Source organism: Aegilops tauschii, chromosome 1, assembly GCF_002575655.3.
Source record: "Aegilops tauschii subsp. strangulata cultivar AL8/78 chromosome 1, Aet v6.0, whole genome shotgun sequence".
NCBI classification, from domain to species: Eukaryota; Viridiplantae; Streptophyta; class Magnoliopsida; order Poales; family Poaceae; genus Aegilops; species Aegilops tauschii.
The window spans coordinates 500,376,860-500,393,626 of record NC_053035.3 but is presented as its reverse complement, the minus strand read 5'-3'; the positions used below and the strand labels follow the sequence as shown (position 1 = coordinate 500,393,626).

Sequence of the window (16,767 nt, the reverse complement as noted above, 5' to 3'; positions counted from 1 at the left end):
TAAAATTACCCAGATTTGCAACACATCAATTTGAGCATTACATAGTCATAAACAACAACTTATAATAATAATTTATAAACAGCAACACATCATGACAACAATGCATACTAGTTTGTGGGCTAGCTATTGTGGAGCGGCGGCCTAACATGAATGCATAATGAGGTCTTTTTAGGGATGTGGGATTTATGCACATGTAATATGTTTAATATGTGAATACATAATATATAAGGCCTGTTTGTCAGAATATATGCGGGTACATGGGTGCATGGGTATGGGTTATACTAAACCATACCCGTACCCACTGTACCCGATGGGTATAAAATTTTCCTATTTATATACCCATGGGTATTTTTTTGACCCATACCCTTGCCCTAATAGGGTTTTTACCCGCAGGGTATGCGGGTAATGGGTACCCATTGCCATCCCTACTATGAATAGTCTTTCAATCTCCTGAGTGGTTAATATAATTAATGTCCATTTACGATGTCGTAACAACAACATAAGTATTGTTGTCATCATATATTGTATATCACAATATATTGTATCAACACTTTGATACAAATACATTTGTATGTATTCTATATATCTGACAATGATTTTCATATTGAGAATCTTCATGTCTATATATAGATTTCTACGGGAGTCAATCCGATGAAAAATGATATGTGCCTTGTGGACACATGCACCACAAACTCTATACTGAGGGAAGTCCAATGTTTCCACTCTCATTGAGAGAAAGGAGATATTTTAGAATCGCTAGACGCGATGAGGTATTTGTTGACTCAACTCGAGTCATATTTACTATCCCTGTGGGTACTCGAGTAACGTCGGGATGCTTTATTGCTTCTCAGGTTTAACTCGTACCCTACTAAACTATGGAGGTATCCGTTAAAATAGTTTCCATAGCGAAACTTATGATGACAACAAAGAGAAATAACTTCTCTTTACCATATGCAATGGATATGGCAAGCACATTCTCTATGTATCATCTGGATTGTACTACACATACTACAAAACCCGTAGCACATGTTGCGTCCAAGATAGTTTTCCAAAATGTCTTGTACATGAAAAACTTGGCATACTCGCCTTGGTCATCGAGACATTGGGTTGAAACCGAAACTATCAGCAATTCCAATAGTTTATGATTATTATGATGCTAAATTCTAACACCATTTGGATTTTATGTGCACTACAAGTGACACGGGAAGCTAATTTTAAGGCTCGCACACCTTAAAGTCTACCCTGAACCACTCAGACTCCTTGAATGCATCAAGTTGAGGTAAGTGGCTCTTCCCATCCATTGACTAGACTATTCAGGTATTCCATGGTTCTAAAAGACATATCTACATGATGGTCTTAAGTGTGTGCTTTATTCACATGAAATCCTTGGCTCATTATCCTGACATCGATTTCAAGCAAATCGAATGGATAGCATTGCAGAATTCTCCTTGAGTGCCTTCTCTATGGCCCTCGGATTGAAGTTTAGCAATTTGTCCTAAGGTCTAGACTCAAAATGGTTTGGTAGAATCCTATCCAAAGAGTTAAGCTCATTGCATTATCTTTACTTTGGAATTGCAACTTGCCAACTTTATGTTGGAGTCATTCAGTTTTACACGCTCATGACAAAACTGCATAATATTATTCCCCTCTATCTTTGATATGTGGATATCTACCAAGTATTTCCTATCTGCGGTAATTCGGTTGCATACCGATATCACCACCCGGCATACATCATTGGCCCCTCAACATATAGTTGGGATCTATGTGAGGAATAACTGTATTTCCGTCCATACCTCAAGCCCTTCGCATGGGGAGTTATTCAAGGCCAGTATGCTAATTCAATGAGGAACATTTCCAGGCATTAGGGGGAGATTTCAAGTACCATAAAGAATGCCAGGAAATTAGTGGAATGTTCAACACATTTCTGCCTCAAATCCACGTACTCAAAGATCTGAACCATGCGTTCAGAAGATTTGCAACACATTGCAAATAACATGCCAGATTCATTTACTGACTATAAAGGTGTCATACAATCCTACAACCCTGAAAAATATGTCGGAAAGAATGGAGGTACCAACTAAAACCACTCAACTCCCCGTTCAAAGCAATAGGGGGAGAAGTACGACAATAGTACATCAGGATTCAGCTTCTCGCGAGCAAGGATATCAAGGCCTGTGAATCAGTAAATGCAAGTCAACTTCACGTTGACAGACACCTGATGGGAAGTATACACCCAGTGGACGGGAAACCTCCACCAACCCAGGTCATAGTGCACAAAATGACTGGGACATCGAATACCCGACTCAATCGCATTGGGAAATCGCGAGCAGTCACTATGGGTAACGATATTTCCATCAACTATATATTGATATATAGATTCTGGAGAAACATATAACCGAAGTCTACAATTGTCGACATACATTTCTCAACTAGATTGAAAAAACCTTTCAAGTGATTCAGATCCAAAGACCATGGCCATGGCAAAGTGTGAACAACACTCGGACTGAACTCAAGCAAAGGGTATAATCTAGGTAGAAATGATCTTGCTCAATAATGGGAAGATATTCATAAGCAATACCTACACCAGTTTTCTTCTGGAAACAGAATTGAGAATAACGAGGTGGTGAAACAAAGAGCAAGTATTGTAGCACAAGGGTTCACGCAGATACCCAACTATTCTTCAGAGGTGGAATCTCATTCCGATACCTTATATCATTAGCAGTTCAAAATCATCTATCTCTGCAGTTGATAGATGTAGTGATTACATATCCATGTGGATCACTAGATTCAGACATATATGATTGATTTCCGATGGAATCTCAATTCTGAATCGAAATACAAAATGCAACATACATTGTGTAAAACTAGTAAGTCACCATACGACTTATTGTGGTCGGTACATATGGTACAACCGACGTAGTGAGTTCCTTATACAAAAGGATTACTCCTGCAAAGATGATTATCCATGTTTGTATGTCTGCAATGACGACACATGTAATCAGCTAATGACGGAGTCTAAATGAAGGATTTGGGTAAACCAAAACACCGCTCGTTACTACAACTTGAGCACCTTCATTCATGCATTATGGTATACTATGTTGTCTATATCCAAAATATATTGGAGAAATTCATTGTGGACAAATCTTATCCATCCATAACTCTCATGGTAGTTCATTCTCTTGATGTAGAGAAAGATCTATTTAGACCAAGAGATGGCGGAAATGAGATATTGGGACTCAACGTTCCATAATGCCATTGGATCCACCAAACACAATTGGTTGGTACTCAAGAATATCTTTCGATATCTCCAAGGCATCAAACATCTTGTCCTGGTTTTTCAGTTTCACAGAAAGTGTGAACACCGATATCATTGGATACATCGATCGGATCCCCACTATGTTAGATCGTAGACAAGTTTAGTGTTCCTACTAGGTGTGGTAGCCCCCTCATGAAGAGTCTTCTAAACAGACCTCATGGCTACATTCACCAACCATTATCTCAACGATAATGTTTCTTGTGTTGCCCGGATGCAAACAGGTTACATAATAAGCAATATCACTATATTGCATATCTTGCAAGTCAAATCATGCGACTGATTTGTTCAGCGGGTCTCTACCAACTTCTATGTTTTGGTATGTGACGGCTTTGAATTTTGCAAGAATCAGGGGGAGTATCTTCCTGAATTGTTCCTATTCAATGCATCATATTATACTCTTTTTCCCTTCATGAGTTTACTTTACAGGTTCTCATAAAGGTTTTTAATGAGGTAATATCAACATGAGATCATATGTCATGCTTTCTGTTTTCCCCGCCGGGGTTTTTGGGAAAGTATATATGACATATTTATTGTCCTCTAAAATCTATGAGTTTTCTCGTATTGAGTTAAAAGAGACAATGACCATTATATGTTGTGCCATTTTTTCCTTATTTTTCCCACTGGGTTTGAAGGAGTTTTAGCAACATATCAAACACCTATCTCCTCATATTTTTCCCACAGGGTTTTTGGAGGAGCTTTTTCAAGATGATGATACTTACACTAACAAGCATGGATTAGGGGGAGTGTTAGGATTTAATTAATCCTTTTAATCCCTGCTTTTCCTAATTGAGGCGGTTGTCTCATGTCCCTTCGGACGCACCCCTTCGGGGGCTATATATATGTGTAATCCCATCATCAATAAAGACAACTGTTCACTTTACATCCTTGTCGATTGTCTCTCGTTCTCTACTCGAAACAGTACCCACTGGTTGTGGTGTTTTCTTTTTGGTTTTTCGTGTTAGTTGATACTATGTACTTTTTGGACCTATTTGCTTTTGTTTAATAAAGATGGTTATGTGCATCATGATGATGCACAGGCCATGGCCTTCCCCCTTTTCGAAAAAATGTCACCATGGTAACTGAGAAACACTAGTTACAATTAGGGCCATGCTACACGTCAGACTGCAGACCTTTTTAAAAGATCCGCCGTCTATGAGCCGTATGATCTGACGGAATCTCCCGATTAAGCTCTGTTGTCACTTCTGCAACAAAAGTCGTGTTCTGAGGAACCTTTTGCAACATAGGTCTTGTTGTAGAATTTTTTTTTTGACAAAGGTTATGTTGCAGATTTTTTTGCATACATGTCATGTTGCAGAATATTTTTTAGTTTTTTTTGCAACAAAACTCTTGTTGCGATTTTTTTTGTAACAGATGTCTTGTTGCAGAAAGTCACCGCATTGCATTTCTTGTGGTCATGGCCTCGAGCATGAGCTCAGTCTTGTTGGGGAAGGAAGGAGGGGTGTTGCATATGCAATGATGGTGGTTGTCGGTGTAAAAACTGGCAGACCTCGGGGTAGGGGGTCCCGAGTTGTGGATCTCGGATAGATGGTAAAAGGAACAAAGAGACGATCTTTTATCCAGGTTCGGGCCCTCTTGATGGAGGTAAAACCCTACGTCCTGCTCTTGTTTATATTGATGAAGATGTATCAAGTACATAGTTGATCTACTCGAGATCGTGAGATGTGTACTAACCCTAGGGCTAGGTGAATGAAATTGCGTTGATGTCCCCTCTACGGGCTAAACCCTCCGGCTTATATACACGCCAGGCAGGGTATCTAGGGTTACAAGGTCGGTATCTTGGCATGGAGGTGGCAAGAGAATTCTTGGAGTGTACGAGAAGCCTTTGACAGATGCAGTCCTGATCACGCCCCATCGTGCAACTTCCGGAGTCCATCTTGGGAAGAATGAAGGCCCACTGGCCCATCCGAGGAGCCTGGGCCGACTAGGTTCGTACCCCCTAGTCCATGACACCGTTAGTAGCCCCCGAACTGGTCTTCTACGTTGAGGACAATTTCCTCGAGGAAGATAACCTTGGATCCAAATTGTGGCCCGAGGCGGCTTTCTACTGGCGCGTCCCATCAAGGTGGAGATCGTGCCCGTTTTCTTAGGGATATCATCAAGATTTTGTTTCTCCCTATGCGCATAACGGCATCCTTTGCAGGAGTGGCGTTTTTATCGGTGCGACCAGGGGGACTCTTGGCCTTTCAGCAGCTTATAAGAGTAACAAAGAGAATAGTGCAAGAAATCAGGCTCTCATTGTGACGCCCCCGATTTGACCGTACACTAATCATACACGCAAACGTGTACGATCAAGATCAGGGACTCATGGGAAGATATCACAACACAACTCTAAAAATAAAATAAGTCATACAAGCATCATAAAACAAGCCAGGGGCCTCGAGGGCTCGAATACAAGTGCTCGATCATAGACGAGTCAGCGGAAGCAACAATATCTGAGTACAGACATAAGTTAAACAAGTTGCCATAAGATGGCTAGCACAAACTGGTATACAGATCGAAAGAGGCACATGCCTCCTGCCTGGGATCCTCCTAACTACTCCTGGTCGTCGTCAGCGGGCTGCACATAGTAGTAGGCACCTCCGGTGTAGTAGGAGTCGTCGTCGACGGTGGCGTCTGGCTCCTGGGCTCCAGCATCTGGTTGCGACAACCAGGAAGAAAGGAAAGGGGGAAAAGGGGGGAAAGCAACCGTGAGTACTCATCCAAAGTACTCGCAAGCAAGGATCTACACTACATATGCATGGGTATCTGTGTAAAGGGGCTATATCGGTGGACTGAACTGCAGAATGCCAGAATAAGAGGGGGATAGCTAATCCTACCGAAGACTACGCTTCTGGCAACCTCCATCTTGCAGCATGTAGAAGAGAGTAGATGGTAAGTTCACCAAGTAGCATCGTATAGCATACTCCTACCCGGCGATCCTCCCCTCGTCGCCCTGTGTGAGAGCGACCACCGGGTTATATCTGGCACTTGGAAGGGTGTGTTTTATTAAGTATCCGGTTCTAGTTGTCATAAGGTCAAGGTACAACTCCAAGTCGTCCTGTTACCGAAGATCACGGCTATTCGAATAGATAAACTTCCCTGCAGGGGTGCACCACATTTCCCAACACGCTCGATCCCATTTGGCCGGACACACTTTCCTGGGTCATGCCCGGCCTCGGAAGATCAACACGCCGCAGCCCCACCTAGGCTCAACAGAGAGGTCAGCACGCGGTCTAAATCCTATGCGCGCAGGGGTCTGGGCCCATCGCCCATTGCACACCTGCACGTTGCGTACGCGGCCGGAAGCAGACCTAGCCCCCTTAATACAAGCGCGAGCTTACGGTCCAATGCGGCGCGCGCCGCTCAGTCGCTGACGTCAAAAAGAGCTTCGGCTGATACCACGACGCCGAGTGCCCATAACTGTTCCCGCATAGTTGGTTAGTGCGTATAGGCCAGTGGCCAGACTCAGATCAAATACCAAGATCTCGTTAAGCGTGTTAAGTATCCGCGAACGCCGACCAGGGCCAGGCCCACCTCTCTCCTAGGTGGTCTCAACCTGCCCTGTCGCTCCTCCACAAAGTAACAGTCGGTGGCCGTCGGGAACCCAAGCCCACCTCTACCGGGATGGAGCCACCTGCCCCTTCAGCCCTCATCTCCGAACAGTATCATAAGTAATGTAAAAGTATAAAGTATATAGCATATGCCCGTGACCACCTCCCGAGTGATCACGGCCCAGTAGTATAGCATGGCAGACGGACAAGAGTGTAGGGCCACTGATGGAACACTAGCATCCTATACTGTAACGCCCACGATGCGGCTATATCTCCCACGTGTCGAGGCACGACTTAGAGGCATAACCGCATTGTGGTTTTGTCGCAAGAAGGGTCATCTTCACACAATCCCATGTAATGAACAAGAATGGGATAAAGAGTTGGCTTACAATCGCCACTTCACACAATACATAATTAAATCATACATCATTCAAGATACACACATAGGTCCGACTACGGAACCAAAAGAAAAGAAGACAACCCAACTGCTAGATCCCTGATCGTCTCAACTGGGCTCCACTACTGATCAACAAGAAAAGAAACAACACAACGGACAAGATGTTCATCGAGCTCCCACTTGAGCTCAGTTGCGTCACCTGCACTGGTCTCATCGGCACCTGCAACTGTTTGGAAGTGTCTGTGAGTCACGAGGACTCAGCAATGTCACACCCGCGAGATCAAGACTATTTAAGCTTATAGGAAAGGATGGTGTAGTGAGGTGGAGCTGCAGCAAGCACTAAGCAAGTATGGTGGCTAAACATACGCAAACAAGAGCGAGAAGAGAAGCAACGGATCGGTCGTGAAGCTAGCAATGATCAAGAAGTGATCCTGAACTCCTACTTACGTCAAACATAACCCAGAAACCGTGTTCACTTCCCGGACTCCGCCGAGAAGAGACCATCACGGCTACACACGCGGTTGATGCGTTTTAATTAAGGTCAAGTGTCAAGTTCTCTACAACCGGATATTAACAAATTCCCATCTGCCACATAACCGCGGGCACGGCTCTCGAAAGTTTATACCCTGCAGGGGTGTCCCAACTTAGCCCATTATAAGCTCTCACGGTCAACGAAGGATATTCCTTCTCCCGGGAAGACCCGATCAGTCTCGGAATCCCGGTTTACAAGACATTTCGACAATGGTAAAACAAGACCAGCAAGACCACCCGAATGTGCCGACAAATCCCGATAGGAGCTGCACATATCTCGTTCTCAGGGCACACCGGATGAGCAGTCCGTACAACTAAAACCAGACCTCAAGTTTCCCCGAGGTGGCGCTGCAAAGGGCTCTAGTTTGGACCAGCACTCAGAGGAACACTGGCCCGGGGGTTTAAATAAAGATGACCCTTGAGTCTGCAGAACCCAAGGGAAAAAGGCTTAGGTAGTCAAATGGTAAAACCAAGGTTGGGCCTTGCTGGAGGAGTTTTATTCAAAGCGAACTGTCAGGGGGTCCCATAAATCACCCAACCGCGTAAGGAACGCAAAAATCAAGGAACATAACCCCGATATGACGGAAACTAGGGCGGCAAGAGTGGAACAAAACACCAGGCATAAGGCCGAGCCTTCCACCCTTTACCAAGTATATAGATGCATTAATTAAATAAGAGATATTGTGATATCCCAACATAAACATAATCCAACATGGAGCAATCTTCATCTTCACCTGAATCTAGCAATGCTATAAGAGGGGCTGAGCAAAAGCGGTAACATAGCCAAACAACGGTTCGCTAGGAAGGGTGACAAAGGTTAGAGGTTCATGGCGATTTGGGAGGCATGAAAATAGCAAGTGGTAGGTAGCGCAGCATGGCAATAGAAAGAGCAACTAGCAAAGCAAAGATAGAAGTGATTTCGAGGGGTGGTCATCTTGCCCGAGATCCCGCAAGGAAGAAGAACGAGTCGATGAAGAAGACAAACGGACGTAGTCGAACGAATCCTCACAACTCCGGAAAGATACCGAAGCTAACGAGAGAAGCAACCCGGAAAGAAACAAACAACATAGTAAACAACCACCACATACACATGGCATGATGCACAAACAAGTATGATGCATGTCCGGTTTAAATATGCATGCCATGGCAAAGTGCAACAAACAATACTACAAGTTAAGTGGAGCTCAATATGCAACGAGTTGCATATTGACGAAACACCACATTTAATTATTTAGTTCGCTCTTGTTTAAGTAACCAACAATATTAAATGTTGTTAACCATGGCAAGGGGTGAAGCATAATTAAACGACCTATGAAGGCAAGTTTAAAAGAGACCGGGAATAACAAACGACAATACCGGAAAACCTCATATGCATATTTTGGGATTGGTACTGTTCTGCCATAAACGCAATTTTAATGTTGTTAAACAGCAAAATGAAGTGCACCATGATAAACTAGGCATTTTTCTACCCCATTTACATATGAAGTTTATTAAAATCCGAGTTACGGTTATTTAGTTATGAATTAAAGCATTTAGCATGTTATTTGAGCAAAATTAATCAAACAACATTTTAAACAATTTTAACATGGGTGAAAGTGGCATAATATTAAACTACACAAATTTCTGAGCAATTTACATATATAAATTATTTACAAAAGATGCACGGTTAATTAATTATTAATGCATGAACAACAGGGGGTTTTCTGTAAAACTGTAACTCCTGGATAATGTCTAAAATCACAGATCTGTAAAAAAAAACAGATCGGGCCGAAATCTGCTGGGGAGCTGGGCTTGGGGTGGCTCACCATGGGCTAAGCCCAGTCGGTGAGGAGGAGGCCGGGCAGGGAGCGCTGGAACTTGGAGGCAGCAGGCCGGCTGGCTTGGGCCTTGGGAGGCTGGCCACGCTGGCACTGCGCTCGGTCAACGCGCGAGGCAGGGGAGGCGCATCTCCCTGTCGCCCGAAGCAGAGGACGAGCGGGCGCCGTGGCTCCAGGAACATGGCGGGGCGGCAGAGGCGCGGGGGTGGTCGATGGCACCGGATCGTGGCGGAGATGAAGCGAGGCGGCGACGCGGACGACGTACTCCGGCGAGGTGGCGGCCGGACTGCAGAGGAAGACGACGGGGAGGTAGCAGCCTCAGGCAGTGAGGAGGTCCGACGGGAGTCGCGGCTCCAGGCGGTGCTCGGGCGCCGCGGACGAGGCGAAGGAGGTCGGCGGCGGCTGGAGAGGCAGCACGGGGACTGGGCTCGGGGGCGCTCGGTTCCTGCTGGCGCCCGGCGTCATGGTGCGCCGGGGCGGCGCTGCTGGTCCGGCGGCTGGACTCCGCGAGGTGAGGCGCACGGAAGGAGGAGAGGTGCGGCCAGCGGGCGGAGGAGACGAAGCGAGCGCTCCTGCTCGGGGTCTCGGCAGACGGATTGTAGGCGCGCGGGGACGAGGCAGAGGAGGTTGGGTTCGATGGATTTGGAAGTCTCGGTGGTGGCTTGTTGGGAGGAGATCCCGAGGTGGGAGATGAGTGCGGCGGGGGTGGCAGGGACAAATCCCCTAGAATTTAGGGTTGGTCTATTTAAGTAGGTAGGGGATTGGGGAGGGGTTACTCGGTCCGTCCGATCGTAATCGGGCGGTCGAGAAAATTAGATAGGGAGTCCAAATAAGAAAACGGAGATATTTTGTAGATGTTAGGGGATGATCCGGACCCAACGGTAACGAAAGTCCGGTTCGGGTTCGGAACAAATTTCGGACGCGCGCGAGGGGGCGATGCACTGTGCAAAGAGGGACTCCAGTTTAAGCAAGAGGGAAAACGAAGAACGAGGTTGGTCTCGGAAGGGTCAGCGGAAGCAAGGGGGGGACGCGGCAACTACGATCGGATGCATGTTTGAAAAACAATGACGGATGCAAGGCGATGATGCAATGATGAATGCAACACACAAATAAAACACACGGCGCACACGAAAACATGGAAGGCGTCTGGAGCGTCGGTCTCGGGGCGTCACATATACTAAGCAGTAGGATAGCAGGTAAGGGTAACAACTGTAGCAACAATGACAGGCTATGCATGAGAATAGGATTAACCGAAAGCAGTAACATGCTACACTACTCTAATGCAAGCAATAGAGAGAAGGAATAGGCGATATCTGGTGATCAACGGGGGCTTGCCTGGTTGCTCTGGCAAGAAGGAGGGGTCGTCAACACCGTAGTCGTACTGGGTAGCAGCGGCGTCGGTCTCGGTGTCTAACGAGAGAAGAGGGGGGAAGAAACAATAAATATAATGCAAACATAAGCATGACGATGCAAGACATGACAATGAGCGGTGCTAGATGTGCCCTAATGTGGTAGGAGGTGATACCGACGAAGGGGGAAACATCCGGGAAAGTATCCCCGGTGTTTCGCGTTTTCGGACATATGAACCGGAGGGGGAAAGTTGCGTGTTTGCTATGCTAGGGGCACGTGGCGGACGAACGGGCTGCGTATTCGGATTCGTCTTGTCGTTCTGAGCAACTTTCATGTACAAAGTTTTTCCATCCGAGCTACGGTTTATTTCATATTAATTTTAAAAGATTTAATTTAATTTTAGCATTTATTTAATCATTTTAATTCAACAATATCCAGAACAGTACATGCTGACGTCAGCATGACGTCAGCAGTCAACAGAGGAGTTGACTGGTCAACTGACGTGTGGGTCCCGTTCGTCATTGACTGTTTAGTCTAGTTAGGGTTTAACTAATATAATTACAGTTTAATCAAACTAACTAGTTAATTAGATTAATTAAACAGGATTAATTAACTTAATTAATTCATTAATTGATTAGTTAATTAATTATTTATTCATTTTAATTATTACTTATTTATTTATTTATATTTTTATAATTCTTTTTTTAAACGTTCGAGGGGCGTGGGCCCCCCATGTCATAGGGCCAGGGGACTAGCGGGGCGGGCGTTGCAGGTGCCAGACCCGGGTGACGATCAGCGGGTGCGGAGGGGGTGCCGACGCCAGGCACCGGAGATGGCAGCGGCGAGGCCGCGGCGGGGCCACTGTCGGGCGGAGCCGGTGCGGCCACGGCAGAAGCGGGCGAGGGCGTGGGGCAATGCGAGGGCCGGCGGGTGCGGCAAGGCGCCGTGGGGGAAACCGATGGCCAGGGGCGGCCGGAGCGGCGGGGCGGGCGGGGGCGCACAACAGCAGAAGCCAGGGGCGGCGGCGACGGGCGGTGACCGGGGAGCAGCAGGGGAAGCGGGCGGCAAGGCGGAGCAGGGCGAGGGAGGTGCGGGCGCGGCAGGGCCGCGGTGAGCGCGACGAGCGACCTGAGTGGTGGCCGCGGCGGGCGCTGGCGCGCGCCTGCGCGGGACGAGGCCGCGGCGAGTGAAGCGGCAGAGCGAGGCAAGGTTCGGGCATGCGCGCGCGGGGGCACGCCGGGCGGGGCGGGGCGCGGCGATGTAGGGACGAGCGAGAGACGAGGAGAGGGGGGGCTCACGAGGGGAAGTAAGGGACTAGGCAGCGGGGCTCGTGGTGGGGGGATGGGGACGTCGCGACGGAGATGAAGCAGGCCGGTGAGGAAGTCCGGGCGGCGATGGACGAGGGCGAGGCGATGTCCGGCGACGGGGCCGGGGCGGCACCGGGCGGCGGCGTCGGGGGGGAGTGCCCCGATCCCGATCTGGATCGGGGGTAGGAGAAGATGAGCGTGGGGATCGTGGGGGAGGAGTGGGAGGTGCTGCGGGTGGTGGGCTAGGGTTATGGGGGATAAGGGGAAGCGAGGGGTGGGCCGGTTGGGCCGGCCTGGTGGGTCGTGGCCCAGTTGGGCCGGTGGCCTGCTAGGCCGGAGCCAAGTGGTGGGGGTGATTGCTTTTCTTTTCCTTTTTTTTGTTAGTTTTTTTCCTGTTTCTTTTATTTATTTCCCTTTTCTGTTTTAATTCAATTTAAAATATTTATGCATTTTCTAAGCATGTGTTTTCTTCACCAAATTAACTATGTAATATTGGGCACAAACCGAACATTTTTGTTTTAATGTTTGAAAACTTTTATCGTTTGACTTAATTTCAAATTTGAATTTGAATCGGTTTTGAACTAACGAGAGATTAGCAACAGTAACAAAGGTGACGTGGCATCATTAGCAGAGTTTTACTGTAGTCTAATTATCCTGGCGTCACAATTCTCCTCCACTACAAGATATCTCGTCCCGAGATTTAAGAGGGGAAGTAAGGGGGAAGGGATTTGGTCGCGAAATTCTAACGAGCCTTCTCGGTCTTGGTTGCTCTTCTTTAAGTGGTCGATCCGTAATGTTGATGTCTTCATACCTCGGCTTCGGGTCATCATGATGAAGTCGTCATCCTTTCTTCGGAGTCTTCATTGTACGTATGAAGGACAAGGGGTAACTTCGGAAAAACGGACCTCTGAAAGGTCAGCTATCTGGTTGATAACATCGGGGATGGTGGCGGAAAGTAACTCTCGAATGGAAACTTAAGACAATATCGAGAGCAAAGTAAGTAAGTACCATGAGATGTTTCGAGCGGGTAGGCAATCGTTCGATGCCTGAAACAAAGTGAAGGGGTCCAGAGCAACGAAAATAAGTATCGCGTCTGATACCAGATTAGATCATCTCTAGTAAGGTGGCTGGTGATCTTCATAAGAAGCCAATCATGAGGAATAACTTTGAAGATAGGGGTATACAGGACAGTCAGGTTTCGATCCTGGGACCTGTGGGTTATGGGCCCAGCATGTGGGTTAAAAGTAGAAAGGGCGGTGATATTTTGCACAGTCATGATAACAAGGCATGTCAGAGGATAGCCTATCAATTATGTCCGCCACGTCGGTACCAAGGGCGAGGGATGAAGAGAACCATTTTCCTGCTCATTGAACGAGGCGGTCCAATAGGCAAAGTTCTCGTCCATTGGTGGCTACCGGAATGTCATCAACAACAGTAACAGGATCTCACTGACAGAGTTGTACATCGAGGTGTTTGCATATGTTGGGAATTATTTCTACTTAGATCATACAATTCCCAAGAAAGGTCAAACAAAACCATGGAAAGGAAAATGTGATTTCCAGATTAAACAGAACAATGGAAAGGAAAATGTGTTTAAACACATATTTCAGGGGTATATCCTTCCCAAGGACAAGCAGAGCACGATATCCATGACAGGATATAATGTAGAAAACTCTTTAGGTAAGGGGAGAGAAATTTCATGACATTACCCATACAGCGGTGTTTGGATAATTGAGAAGGAAACATTTAACATTGGGCTTCAAATGTTCTTGTTGAAAATTGGAGTACCATAGACATGCTTCGAGATAGCATTGACATGGCCAACAGGTGAAGATCAGACTTTGGAAAAACAAAGGATCCATCAGGAACAACTTATAGAATAAGTCTTACAATTTCCTCATGGAAGAATGGCTAACCTTGATAAAAGGATACATATACTACAACAATAGGTCCTCTGGCCAGGGGTGCTAAGCAAAGACACCACCTTACCGGGTTATTTAGAGACCAATGTTATAATTCTTGGAAAATGTTCCAACCATCATATCTGACCGAGTTTCAGATCTGATTGGTGTCAGGATACCTCATACTCAGGATGTCTGAGAAGCAAAGGTGCAACACAATTTGACGGGATGACATTGTAAGATTCTCGGGAAATGAACTATGGAAGCAAGTTCCAAAACAAGAGTTCATCATCAAGCCAATGATAGGATGAGGAGGTGGCTGATGGTCTCAGCGACAATTTATCGAGATTAACAAAAGATGGATTTCCACAATTATGTGAACAAGGAGATAACAATTGTTAGATCAAATGATATAATGATGTATGTTCGAGGAAAACATCCACAATTAAACATTGGTTGACAGGTGCACCCGAAATATGGCTGGGTCGCACGAACAATGTTAGAATGGTGACTTAATGAACAAAAGAATTAGAATGAAACTATCGATCATTTACTTCAAAGCATTAGGGTTGCTAGAAGTTTTGAATTCACACCTCAAAGTTCAATTGTCGGTATTCCGATTCGAATCAACACGGGGACCAAGAAATGAACGAAGATGGCGAGAAGTAATACTATAACAAGAATCCTTAAGAGGTGGGGCATTCCCATGACATTCTCAACATAACAGATGGTAATACTCCAAGGTAGAACACAACATAAGCTCAATGGCAAGGAACCCAAGGTGTAATACAAAACACGAACAAGTTTGTGTTGGAGAGAAGGCAAGGATGTTGTCGATGGTAACTCAAATTACCAAGGAACAAGGGTGGTACTTATCATCATGAGTTCGATTGGTATCCTGGAAGGATTCAAAATGTTGATGATGACCACGACAATTTTTGTCGAGAGATTTCATGAGGATGTAATCGATCAACGATGACATCAAGTCAAAGGGATGATGAAGCAAGAGGTCAATGGAAGCACAGGTACGACACAAACTTGAAATCAAGTTTGTTGTTCAAGGTGAAATGATATGACAAGGAAAATCGACGTAAGCTTAGCTCATCGTCGAAAATTGTGCTCCGGGAAGGACCAGGTAGTACAGTTAAAATTGGCACAATAATGATGTAGCCGATCAGGCTAGGAATGAGTTGAAAGATTATTAAATCATAAGCAACGAAAATTACTTAGAGTTATTGAATCGGAGTGCGGAATCGATTCACTTAACGGTGTTCTCGAGTGACTAATAACTCAGAACCCGAGGGAAATTGGAATTGGCGAGAATAATAGTTGATGAAGAACTCATAAGAAGTTATGTAGTTCCATGGTATTCTTAAGATACCATAGTGTAATGCTCGACGGTAGATCAAAGAGTTGGATAGGTGCAATGATCTGCAGAAGACAAGTACTTCAACTTGTCCGAGAAATGGTATTTAAAAGGAGAACATGGCCGGAACAACGATTCCAAAATGCTAGATCCCAGATATAAGATAAACTTATACCAAGGAAATATTTATTTGAAGAGAAGCTTTAATGATACGATCTACATCGTTTCCATAGGCATGAACACAAAGTTCAAGGTCGACTCCCACTTCTCCAATGTGAGACCATTCATTCACTGCTCTAATAAAAATGATTTCAGTGTGAAAACCTACCGGGTGAATTACTAGAGGAGTATGACCCGTGAAAAGTTTTCGAGTCAAACAGATTAAGGAAGGCATAGGGTTCAACCCATCGGGATATCTTAGAAACATATACCACAAGTTCCAAGAGTAAATATCACCAGCTCGAAAGCAGAGCATGGTTGGCCAAATCAAAGAATAGGATTTACTAATGGCATTATGTATCAGGAAAGAATTCACAAGGCGATTAAATATGAAGGACATTGCCGAATAATAATCCAACAAACACTACTACAAAAACAGCTATAGCCAATATGGACACTAATGGCGTACTATGCATGTGGTGCACCATTACTAAATAGTAATGGCGCACCATGTGTTGCTGCGCCATTAGTGTGCAAATACTAATGGCGCACCACATCCATGGTGCGCCATTAGTAAAAAAAAATTATTTTTATTTTTTCAAAACTAGTAATGACGCACCACTCCCCTGGTGCGCCATTACTAATTTTGTTTCAAATTTTTTTCAAATTGTTTTTTATTTTATTTTTCAAAACAACTAGTAATGGCGCACCACACCCACGGTGCGCCATTAGTAATTTTGTTACAAATTTTGTTTCAATTTTTTTTGAAAAATTACTAATGGCGCACCACTCCCACGGTGCACCACTTCAACCGAATGCAACCGCCGCCGATCTCCTCTTCCGCGGTACCTCCCCGGCGGCCTCCTCTCCCCATCCACGCCGTGCCGGCGACCTTCCTATCCTCTCCTCTGTCCGCCCGGTCGGGCCGAGACCCTAGCCCGATGCCATGGCGACCATGGCAGCAGGAGGAGCCCGGTCATGGCGTCCTCCTCTCCCTGCAGCGCCGCCGCACCTCACCTTCTCTTCTCTTCTCTCCTCTTCTCTCCCAGTAGAGGAGAGGAGGGGAGGGAAG

General features: G+C 45.8%; 1 long non-coding RNA gene across 1 annotated transcript; it reads right to left on the bottom strand.

Annotated features, from left to right (window-relative positions):
* Positions 1–7,206: 7,206 nt before the first annotated feature.
* LOC141026393 (uncharacterized) lies at positions 7,207–10,566 on the bottom strand. Its single transcript, XR_012188462.1, has 2 exons — positions 9,601–10,566; positions 7,207–7,490 (listed from the first exon to the last, which is right to left on the bottom strand). It is a non-coding gene; the product is annotated as an uncharacterized lncRNA (long non-coding RNA).
* Between the last annotated feature and the right edge of the window lie 6,201 nt (positions 10,567–16,767).